The sequence below is a fragment of the Calliphora vicina genome, chromosome 2 (assembly GCF_958450345.1).
Source record: "Calliphora vicina chromosome 2, idCalVici1.1, whole genome shotgun sequence".
NCBI lineage: Eukaryota > Metazoa > Arthropoda > Insecta > Diptera > Calliphoridae > Calliphora > Calliphora vicina.
In genome coordinates this window covers 83,639,115-83,652,529 of record NC_088781.1, presented here as the reverse complement: position 1 = coordinate 83,652,529, position 13,415 = coordinate 83,639,115, and positions in this window count along the sequence as shown.

The following is a 13,415-nucleotide window of genomic DNA, read 5'->3' as shown; positions in this document are numbered from 1 at the left end:
CGAAAACAAGCTTTCATTAGAGTTCGAATTAGAATCCTCAGGCTTTTTAGCTTTTATTGGACGTTTTTCATTTTCATTTATATTGGGACATTTATTGAAAGATCTTATGGCTGGTTTCTTAACATGTCTTGGACGTTTGATGTAGGAATCATGTGATTCATGCAGCTACATCTACGAAAGGAGTTAGAAAAAAATATGTTCAAAGGTACCCCACATGTTCCATGTTCACGTAAAATAAACTTTTTTTTTACCTTAATATCAAAGACCTTACCTTAATTTTGTTTAAAATTAATTTATGACTGCAAATAAATTTCATTCTCGAAATAAAACGATCACTGAATACTCTAAAGGTAGGGTCAGACTACGCAAATTATTTGACACAAGATGTTTCATGTGTTTGATCAAAACTACATCAAATAATTCATGGGTTGATTTTGTGGTCACACTGTACACATTTTTTATTTGCCATATTTGTTTAATCAAACTACACCGAAATACTATCAAACACACGAAGAGGAAAATATATTTGTCTTGTGCTCACATTTATGGAAATATTTTGTCTAAATAATTATTAAATAAAGCTGCAAAAAACTTAAATTTCTTTTTACCAGATTTTGCTTTACATTTGAAAGTATTGTGAAATTTCCGTACTTTTATTTAAACGTCAAATATTTTATGTTTCTAGTTTGAACAGAAAATATTTTTGCACGGCAAACAAGAAATCAGCTGAATTTGGTCAAACAAATTTATTTGCCAATAAGAAAACATTCTTGTAATGTGACCAATATGTGACCACTAAACAGCAAATATTTTCCTGCATTTTGGCAAATTTTTTATTTGATCTCGCAATTCATTTGCAAGATAAAACAGGGTCAAATAACAGCTGTTGCATCATGTGTTATCGCAAAAGTAGTGTTGCTATATCTTAAATTAAAAATCGCTAAATAATGAAAACAAATCGCGAAAAGATTAAATGTTTATTTATTAAATTATATTACTATAAACGTATTCAAATTTGTAGGTATAATTGAACTTAAAGGATACAAAATATCCCTAATATAATAAACAATTTTGGAATTTTATTGTATTTGTTTGGATTTTGAACTTAAAATAACTTTTTTCAAACAAAACGAATATTACTATGATAAAATTAACAATAATCAAATATTGAATTGTTAAAAAGAAAAAAATATATTTTTAAAATGTTGAAACCAAAGTATATACAAGTAGTCCGACTCTTTGACAGCAGTACCCTACGTTGTGTAAGTAACAAGCTTCATAGAAATGTTTTAAATTATAACTCGTTTGAATTTTATACGATTTTCAATACGGAAAATTTAAACTCTGTTTAGTAGTTTAAATTCTACCACAAACACAATAAAATTTCAAAAATTAATAAAAAAAAAAATGTTTTTTTACTTTGTGCAAATTGGAAGTGGTTTGGAAATGAAAATGTGATAGAAGTGTAAAATAAAATTATAAAATTCTGTATGTTAAAGAATTAACGTGAATTGAACTATTTTACGGAAATGTTTATCTTTTTTACATAATTTTTCAGTTAATTCCATTATCTAAAAATTTTCTTCTTCTTCTTCTGCAGTAAGAAAAATTAAACAGATTATACTGTTTAAGAATTATTATTTAATTACAATCAAATCATACTATTTATGTATGTATAAACTATTTTCTTTGATTTTAAATTCAATCTGTACAAAATTTCAATTAATATTCCATTTGTAAATAGACAAACTCCATGTATAAATACAAAATAATCAAACATCAGGCTATGTTAAACGTAAAAAATATAAATCGCATAAGAATGCAAAAACCGCTACATATACTTCATGTCTTCAATTAGTTTTTCTCCCAGTATGTCATCCTAGGCTGAATGACTTTTATGTGTAGAAGAAGACTTCATTTATTGATGCAATTATTTAGTGAAAATAATTTAAATAACAAATATTCAAGAAATATTGAATATGTATTTATGTTTAAAAAAAAATAGTGAATTTGTGTCTTTAATTTAGTACGAAAAATATTTAAATAATCTCCTCTTATTTTTCCGCCATGCTGAGCAAATAATTTTCTGTTTTTTTTTCTATTTGATCAAACAATTATTTTATGAAAGTGTTTGATATAGTGTGACCACACGGCAAATATATTTACTGATTCTTTTTCGCAGCAGTTTGGTCAAACAAAAAGTGAAAAATTAAATTCAATATATGATAACAAAATTCAATAAATCTCTAATAAAATGATTACTTTACAATTCGAAATAAGTGCTTTAACCTTAAAAATATTTGCAAGATCAAAATATATTTTTTTTATGTATTTATATAGCTAGTGGTCACACTTTGTTCACATTAAGAAAATATTTTGTGTGCCGACAAATAATTTTGTTTGACTAAAATCATCAGTTTGTTGTTTGCTCTAAATTGTATTTGTGGTCAGATTCAGGCAATGAAATATTTGACGATAAACGTCAAATATTAGCTGTGTCTGACCGTACTTTAATACACATTGAGTATATTCACCAATTCTATTTTGTTTCTTTGTAAATCTTATTCTCTAACAAAATACAGAGAGTTGTTTATGAGTTCTCATATGAGCAACTCTATCATACGTAAACAGCACAAACACTCAACAACAACATTCTACAACGCATAGTGGTATGAGAATAAAAAAGAGGAAAATAAATCTGTAACTTCTAACCCCTTACGCCGATTTTAATGAAATTTCACATGCGCAAAGAGGAAGTGTAGTCGAGTTTAAGTTTTGAATTTGGACCTCATGACCCCACCAGGAGCGGGACCAGGGGTTCCCAAAGTAGGACACCTCGGGTATGTTCAATTTTTAAAATGATCTTATTTCTTCGTTTGTGATCCGATTTTAAAAAAGCTACACATACAGAATCTCCTCGTCGAGCACAATTATCTCTTATAGCTTAGGAGATATTCGCATTTGAAAATTTAATTTTCAACATTTTTACCCACCCTACACCAGTTTTTTGGTGACCGCGGTTCCAAATATTCTCAATTTTTCTTTTATAGGATTAACAATAGATCTATATATCAAATAAAGATATATAGATCTATATATCAAATCAAGACTCTAACAAGCGAAAGCGAAAGTTGTTGACGTTGCTAGAAAACAAGCTTGACATTTGAAAAACTCGGTTAAGGGTCGGAAAAAATGTTTAACTGAGATTTTATTAACATTGTTCAAAGGTGCCCCGTATTCAAACGTGCCCCCGTGTTCAAACGTGCCCACCTACCCTTCTCACGGAGGTGAAGTGTATAATAACGTAAAAAATAATGTACATTTCAAATGACATATGTTACGGTATGACAATAATAAGTACAGTACATATTTGGAATAATTTTATAATAAACATAAAAAGTTCATTTAAAAAACGAATAAAATATTACCCAAAAATTTAAATATTTAAAAGAAATGTATTTTACATTTCAATTTTAGGTATTATATATTTTATTAAAATATTTAATTTTCGGAATTGTGATATATTTAATATTGATCATATTATTTACAAAATCATAACAATTATTTGCTTTATATTATACGTATACTTCTATCACTTTCGGTTGCTGCGCGCACTTCTTAACTTCGCGACTGTCTCTTCAATACTGTCCTTGTCTTTTCTGTTCTTTGTGTTTATATGCCTTTCTATTCAATGTGCGTTCATGATTTGTACATAGTGTCCGTTATTCTGTCTGTAACTACTAGTGAACATTAGGGTGGTACCCTACATTCGGCCCGCCTGACGGCAATTCGGCTCGGATTTCCAACGTTTCATAAATTCGGCCACGGTAGTTGTTCTGTTGGGACCATCATGATGGCCAACTCGTTCAACGTCGTATCTTCCATGGGATGATTTGTTTACAACCTTGTAGTGGCCAAAGAACTTCGGCTTCAACTTTAGTCCACTCCCAAATTGCATATGCTTGATGGCTACCAGCTCGTTAATGGCGTAGTCGGTTTCTGGCTTTTGTTTTTTATTGTAGGTGCTGCAATTCTCTTTCTGTATTTTAGTTAAATTCACTTTGGCTTCGGCTCTAAGATCGTCTCTTTCATCTTCGAATGCAATTATTGTAGGTCTGGATAATCTGGTAGTATCATCTCCACCCTAGTTAGCAACTTAAACGGCGACCGTCGGGTACTTCTAGGGGGTGTGGAGTTGATCAGGATTTGAACGCGAGTACATGCTTGTACCAGTTCTGAGGTGTTTCCGCACACAGTTTGGTTAACATCGGTATAATTATCTTGTGGACTCGTTCCACCTGACCGTTGCCCCGCGGAACACCCGTCGTTATCAACAAGTGCTGAATGTTCTCTTTAATGCAATAATCTTTGAATCCTTGTGAGGTAAACGCCGCTCCACGATCAGTAATGATTCTTCGGGGATTACCAAAAATAGAGGACTGCCTTCCTAAACATTTGATTACTGTCTTAGCGTCGGTCGACTTCGTTGGATATAGCCAAACGAATTTAGTAAAGGCGTCTACTACAACGAGAAGATGGTTATAAGCCTTCTTATTGGTCTCTATTGGACCTACGTGGTCAACGTGATATGTATCCAGAGGTCGATCGTCATTATCAATAAGGTTAAGGTTGCCTTCTTTCTTGCCCGCTTTTGCCTCGGTGATGATGCACTCGACGCAGCTTCTTACGACTTTAGGTACTTTGGATGCTAACCTTGTGATATAATACTGTTTCACTATCAATTCGAGCGTTTTAGAAATACTAAAGTGACCCTGGTTATGTGCCAAACGTATAACTTCTTCCTCCAACTGGACCGGTACTACTAAAAGTTCATTCACTGGATCTTTGTACAACACTCCGTTTTGCATATAATAGTCTTCATAATTCCCGTATTCCAATACTGCTCTGATGGCTTTAGTACACTCGTCACTTTCTTGCGCGTTCCGGATTCGGTGAGTAAAGCTGCCTTCTAGCACTAAACAAGCCATTCGGGTTAGGGCATCTACATTAGGGTGGCCCTTAATAAACGAAAGTTGGATTTTGGCCATTCTCACCATTCTCACAAAAAAATCATCCTGAACAAATTTTAGGTAAATCGGTTGGGGTTAAGACGTGCCGCAAGCCCTCTGAAGTTTTGAGATGCATTTACAAGGGGAAAAATGCATTTTTTTCAGTTTTTGTAAAAATTTTGCCATTAAAAAATTACTTTTGTAATTCAATTTAAAAGAATCGAAATGTGTACGTAATTGTCGTTCTAATGAGATATAAAAAACAGAAATTGGTCAAAAAATGTTAAAGTTATTAAAAATTCGCCAGGCCATTAACGTGTCTCAGGCCACTAGAACAAGAAATGTAGGAACAAAATTAACATATTTTGAGAAATATTAAAATAAAAGCTCATTTTTACTTAAAATATGTCCATATTTACTTGTATATGAGTTTTTGTCTTCGTAGGATACCGTTAACCTATTCTTAGGTATGAAGAAAAAAATAAAATTTTTTAACGGCAGTTTCAAAACTCCATTTTCAAATTTTTAAAAATTTTGTTAAACAAATTTCAGAATTTTTTGATCATCTCATTGGGATTTATTAAGAATATAATTGGGAATAAAAATGTGAAAAAATTATGAAAATATCTCTTATAGTTTTTTCGTATCTGCGATTTAAATTTTGAAATTTTCGAGAAAAACCAATTATTTGGCAATTTTTAGTAAAATCTATTGAGAATATTATAGTACAGATAATTCTAAATATACTCTGAAACTTCTACTAAAATCGGAAGACGTTAACCCTTAAATCGTGAAGGTCAAAGGTAAAATTTTTCAATATTTGGAATTTCTCTTGGAAAGATTTCGAAATGTTGTATATTTTTGGGCCGAATTTGATGAAATTTTACAAAAATATAACACAAAGCCTAGTATTTACAAAAACAGCAGAATAATTAAAATTAACCCTATATAGCACTTGGTGTTAAAATGACACCAAACTTCAAAAACCATAAAAAAATAATGATTTTAAAAGTTTTAACCCGAAGTGCCATTAAACGTTAATTTCCATTCTTGTGCTGTTATTATAAACCCTAGAGTTTATGTTATATTTTTGTTAAATTTCATCTAAATCGGCCCAAAAATATACAACATTTCGAACATTTCGAAATCTTTCCAAGAGAAATCCCAAATATTGAAAAATTTTACCTTTGACCTTCACGATTTAAGGGTTAACGTCTTCCGATTTTAGTAGAAGTTTCAGAGTATATTTAGAATTATCTGTACTATAATATTGTTACGTTTTAACCTTTTCAAAACGTTTGGTTTATTTCCTTTAAATAAACCGGATACTTTTGATTGCAAATAAAAGCCGTTTAGTAGTTTAAAAATTATAACAACTCTTTATTTATTCAAAATGTACAATAACCACAGAATTAAATAGCCACTCAATGTTTTTTTATACACATTTATAAATTCTCAGAAATAAAGACACAATTTATAATGTACACGAATTTACTTGAAAAACACAACGCACTTTAAGGCACTCAGTTGATGTTTATTCGAAAAGCGTCTCTTACTACGTTTATATGCACGGCTTATTCCCAAATAAAAATATTGCAATTAGAAATAAATGCCGCATAAACAGTGAATTAATTTTTTATTTGCGAATAGCTAACTCACGAAAGCACTTCCTGATTAACGACACTATTTGCAAATATGAAATTAAGCATTGCCATATGTTTTAAAGCTTTTAGTTTATTAAGACGTTTTTTAAATATTTCATTGCGTTTTTGAATTAATTGGATTGCAAGACGGACAAGAATTTTTGATTCTATAATTTTTACATTTAAAAATAAAAGAGCTACCAAATAATTACATTTTACCATCCGACATCTCATAAAAACCAGAATTTTCCGTAACTAATGTGACATATAAACAGTGAGTTAGTTAATTGCAAATAATATTTATTTCTGTCTATTCAATGTGCGTACATGATTTGTACATAGTGTCCGTTATTCTGTCTGTAAATACTAGTGAACATTAGGGTGATACCCTACATATATACTAAAAAAATTTAAATAAATTTTTGTAATTGTGGACTAACCAAAAAGGGTCAAAAATCTGAAAAGGTGGCAGATTTAGTTCATTTTGGGAAAGGTACACAAAAAGTGTCCCGGTAACTGAAAAAGGATTGAAATGTGATTTTAGTCGCACAACGGTAACGCTGATTATATAATTTCCTTATTCTTTAATATAACTCCTTTTTCTTTGTCGTTTTCCGCCTTGTCGTTCGAGTGAGTAGTAAATTCTTACAAGTCAAAAACCTTAAACGGATGTACCTGTGCACCCCAGGAGTGGCAGTGCTGTTCTGCGTTGTCAATCGGTGGGTGTCAAAGGTGGCTTTAGGCCCAACTATAATATGCATACACTAGCTTAAGTCAGCTTAAGCAAATGTGCGAATACATATAAAACGTATGTGACAAACTATAATGTACTTAAGAGAGTTTCGTCAAGTTTCGTCGAATTTTATTTGCTTAAGCAAAATGCGAAGCTGGTCGCACATTCCGTACGGAATCAGCTGTTTTTTTATTTTATACAAAGAAAATAAAGAAATAAATGAAAAGGATGAAGAAAATTTATATATTTTGATAAAATAATAAGAAATACGTATGTTTTTAATTGCAAGTTGCACATAAATGTTCAAATGGGGCTAAATAGTTTTGAATGCACGTAAGTACATTATAGCCACCTAAAAGTTTCTTTGAATTTCCTCAAGCATTTGACAGACTTTTCGTTCTGTTTTGACATTACCTTAAGCTAGCTTATGCATATTATAGTTGGGGCTTTTAGCTGTGTGAATTATACATAGCTTTTTTAGTTTTGTTTTCTTCAGTTTTAAAAAAAAATGTTTCTTTTAAATCGTTTGGTTCGTCAGATTTTATTTGAGTTAAATAGTGCTTCTTTTGTAATTTAGCTTTTTGTGTTTTGTTTAAAGGCATTTCATTAAACATGATTTTTCCTAAACTATAATTGTTGTATATTATTGTTTTTCTTTTATCAGAACTTCTTGTGGTGCCGGGTTATTATGCTATTTGACTCACCAGTCTGATGAAAAAGGTAAAAAGGACCGAAATATTAAATTTTTCACGTCAAGAAACCTCACCGACGCTAAATATTGTTAACTGGCCATTTTTTAGCTGCCTTTCGTATTTGTTTACCTTTTTTTTCTTTCCAGCTGTCAAACCTGAATTTTATTTTGGCGTTGGCAACTTTTCTTCATTCTTCCTCGTTTGCCTACTTACAGTGAACACTAGAGTGCTCCAAAAAAATAAAATTTTAGAATTGTTCTATGTATTGTAGAAACACGTTTTGTAAAATATTATTATGATAGGATAACGTTAACTAGTTCCGCAATGACGCTGAAGTTTTGAGGTATTGTAAAAATTTTGCCATTAAATAATTACTTTTCGTTCTATTAAGATATAAAAGACAAAAATTGGTTAAAAAATGTTAAAGTTATAAAAAATTCGCCAGGCCATTAATCAGACCACTAGAACAAGAAATGTAGGAACAAAGTGAACATATTTTGAGAAATATTAAAGTAAAAGCTTATTTTTTTACTTTAAATATATCCATATTTACTTATATATGAGTTTATGTCTTCGTAGGATGCCGTTAAACTATTCGCAGGTATGACCAAACGATTTCAGTAAAACTTTCGGACTATATTCAAAATTACCTGGACTATAATATTCTGAATAGATTTTACTTAAAATTTATAACAGTAAGGAAATTCAGCTCATTCGCCAAAACATGGCCAAAAAAATTAGTTTTTCTCGGAAAAACTATAGGAGGTATTGTCATACTTATTTCATATTTTTATTCTCTATTATGTTCTTAATAAATCCCAATATGATGATCAAAAAATTCTGAAATTTGTTTAACAAAATTTTTAAAAATTTTAAATTGTTAACAAAATTTTAATTTTTTTGTTCATACCTGCGAATAGGTTAACGGTATCCTATGATTTTGTTCATACATTTCATGTTCTAGTGGCCTGAAACACGTTAATGGCCTGGCGAATTTTTTATAACTTTAAGATTTTTTAACAATTTTAATTAAATTGCAAAAGTAATTACTTAATGTACAAATATTTACAAAAACTGAAAAAATTGCATTTTTTCCCTTGTAAATGCACCTCAAAACTTCAGCGTCGTTGCGGCACCAGTTAACGTTATACGATCATCCTAATATTTTACACAACGTGTTTCTACAATACATAGAACAATTCTAGAGGGGCGACGGCCTGTACCTCCATACAATCCTGGAGCACTCTGTGAAACAAATATTGTTTTTTTAATATTTCAAATTTTCTAGATGAATGTTGAGTTCGAAATACAGAATTATTGTTTTGAATTTTATAATTTTATTTTATTTCATACTCATAGGAGATTTAGTATATACAATTGTTTTAATAATTCTATATTCTTTTGGAATATCTGACGATTGACTACATTTGACTAAGAAATGAAACCAGTCGAAATGGTTCACGTTGGGTGCTTCACCACCTAATTCAGGAGGCAAGATGTCTTTACAAATAAGATTATGCATTGAACTCAGGTTAGATCCATGCACGTAAATTCGTTTCCTTATTTTATCTTTAAAAAATGGTTTTATAGCTGTTAAAGTAAAGTCCACATACCACGGTTGAGAGATAAAATGAATTCCCTTAAATTTAACTGGCATAAATTCCTGAAAAATTACAATTATTAACACAATTTTGATTGAATTATATCTATGTATATCGCTTGTTTAAATGCAAAACCATGAAACCAAAAAAATATGGAAATATTTTTTAATGCTAAATATTTATTAATTGAACAATTCAAAATAATTTCTGCTGCTTTTGTAAATACTAGACTTTGTCTTATATTTTTCTTAAGTTTCATCAAAATCGGCGCAAAAATAAATAACATTTCGCTATCTTTCCATGAGAAATTCCAAATATTGAAAAGATTGACCTTCACGATAAGGGTTGACGTTTACCGATTTCAGTAAAACTTTCGGACTATATTCAAAATTACCTGGACTATAATATTCTGAATAGATTTTACTTAAAATTTATAACAGTAAGGAAATTCAGCTCATTCGCCAAAACATGGCCAAAAAATTAGTTTTTCTCGGAAAAACTATAGGAGGTATTGTCATACTTATTTCATATTTTTATTCTCTATTATGTTCTTAATAAATCCCAATATGATGATCAAAAAATTCTGAAATTTGTTTAACAAAATTTTTAAAAATTTTAAATTAACAAAATTTTAATTTTTTTGTTCATACCTGCGAATAGGTTAACGGTATCCTATGATTTTGTTCATACATTTCGTGTTCTAGTGGCCTGAAACACGTTAATGGCCTGGCGAATTTTTTATAACTTTAAGATTTTTTAACAATTTTAATTAAATTGCAAAAGTAATTACTTAATGTACAAATTTTTACAAAAACTGAAAAAATTGCATTTTTTCCCTTGTAAATGCACCTCAAAACTTCAGCGTCGTTGCGGCACCAGTTAACGTTATACGATCATCCTAATATTTTACACAACGTGTTTCTACAATACATAGAACAATTCTAGAGGGACGACGGCCTGTACCTCCATACAATCCTGGAGCACTCTGTGAAACAAATATTGTTTTTTAATATTTAAAATTTTCTAGATGAATGTTGAGTTCGAAATACAGAATTATTGTTTTGAATTTTATAATTTTATTTTATTTCATACTCATAGGAGATTTAGTATATACAATTGTTTTAATAATTCTATATTCTTTTGGAATATCTGACGATTGACTACATTTGACTAAGAAATGAAACCAGTCGAAATGGTTCACGTTGGGTGCTTCACCACCTAATTCAGGAGGCAAGATGTCTTTACAAATAAGATTATGCATTGAACTCAGGTTAGATCCATGCACGTAAATTCGTTTCCTTATTTTATCTTTAAAAAATGGTTTTATAGCTGTTAAAGTAAAGTCCACATACCACGGTTGAGAGATAAAATGAATTCCCTTAAATTTAACTGCGAATAGGTTAACGGTATCCTATGATTTTGTTCATACATTTCGTGTTCTAGTGGCCTGAAACACGTTAATGGCCTGGCGAATTTTTTATAACTTTAAGATTTTTTAACAATTTTAATTAAATTGCAAAAGTAATTACTTAATGTACAAATTTTTACAAAAACTGAAAAAATTGCATTTTTTCCCTTGTAAATGCACCTCAAAACTTCAGCGTCGTTGCGGCACCAGTTAACGTTATACGATCATCCTAATATTTTACACAACGTGTTTCTACAATACATAGAACAATTCTAGAGGGACGACGGCCTGTACCTCCATACAATCCTGGAGCACTCTGTGAAACAAATATTGTTTTTTAATATTTAAAATTTTCTAGATGAATGTTGAGTTCGAAATACAGAATTATTGTTTTGAATTTTATAATTTTATTTTATTTCATACTCATAGGAGATTTAGTATATACAATTGTTTTAATAATTCTATATTCTTTTGGAATATCTGACGATTGACTACATTTGACTAAGAAATGAAACCAGTCGAAATGGTTCACGTTGGGTGCTTCACCACCTAATTCAGGAGGCAAGATGTCTTTACAAATAAGATTATGCATTGAACTCAGGTTAGATCCATGCACGTAAATTCGTTTCCTTATTTTATCTTTAAAAAATGGTTTTATAGCTGTTAAAGTAAAGTCCACATACCACGGTTGAGAGATAAAATGAATTCCCTTAAATTTAATTGGCATAAATTCCTGAAAAATTACAATTATTAACACAATTTTGATTGAATTATATCTATGTATATCGCTTGTTTAAATGCAAAACCATGAAACCAAAAAAAATATGGAAATATTTTTTAATGCTAAATATTTATTAATTGAACAATTCAAAATAACCAAAAGAAAAAACATTACTGTTTTGCATGCAAATCTTTAATTAGTATATAAATCGTATAGTATTTCTCTGTGCACAGTGGTATGAGAAAAAAAAAGAAGGAAATAAATCTGTAACTTCTAAACCCTTAGTGCAATTTAAACGAAATTTCACATGCGCAAAGAGGAAGTGTTTTCAAGTTTAAGTTTTGAATTCGGACCTCATGACCACACCACGAGCGGGACCAGGGGTCCCTAAAGTAGGACACCTCGGGTATTCAATTTTAAAAATGATCATATTTCTTCGTTTGTGTTCTGATTTCAAAAAACTTACATATATAGAATCTTCTCATCGAGCACTATATAAAACCTCCGTAGCTATTAATTATCTTTTATAGCTTAGGAGATATTCGCATTTGAAAATTAAATTTTCAAAATCCTATGATTTTGTTCATACATTTCATGTTCTAGTGGCCTGAAACACGTTAATGGCCTGGCGAATTTTTTATAACTTTAAGATTTTTTAACAATTTTAATTAAATTGCAAAAGTAATTACTTAATGTACAAATATTTACAAAAACTGAAAAAATTGCATTTTTTCCCTTGTAAATGCACCTCAAAACTTCAGCGTCGTTGCGGCACCAGTTAACGTTATACGATCATCCTAATATTTTACACAACGTGTTTCTACAATACATAGAACAATTCTAGAGGGGCGACGGCCTGTACCTCCATACAATCCTGGAGCACTCTGTGAAACAAATATTGTTTTTTTAATATTTCAAATTTTCTAGATGAATGTTGAGTTCGAAATACAGAATTATTGTTTTGAATTTTATAATTTTATTTTATTTCATACTCATAGGAGATTTAGTATATACAATTGTTTTAATAATTCTATATTCTTTTGGAATATCTGACGATTGACTACATTTGACTAAGAAATGAAACCAGTCGAAATGGTTCACGTTGGGTGCTTCACCACCTAATTCAGGAGGCAAGATGTCTTTACAAATAAGATTATGCATTGAACTCAGGTTAGATCCATGCACGTAAATTCGTTTCCTTATTTTATCTTTAAAAAATGGTTTTATAGCTGTTAAAGTAAAGTCCACATACCACGGTTGAGAGATAAAATGAATTCCCTTAAATTTAACTGGCATAAATTCCTGAAAAATTACAATTATTAACACAATTTTGATTGAATTATATCTATGTATATCGCTTGTTTAAATGCAAAACCATGAAACCAAAAAAATATGGAAATATTTTTTAATGCTAAATATTTATTAATTGAACAATTCAAAATAATTTCTGCTGCTTTTGTAAATACTAGACTTTGTCTTATATTTTTCTTAAGTTTCATCAAAATCGGCGCAAAAATAAATAACATTTCGCTATCTTTCCATGAGAAATTCCAAATATTGAAAAGATTGACCTTCACGATAAGGGTTGACGTTTACCGATTTCAGTAA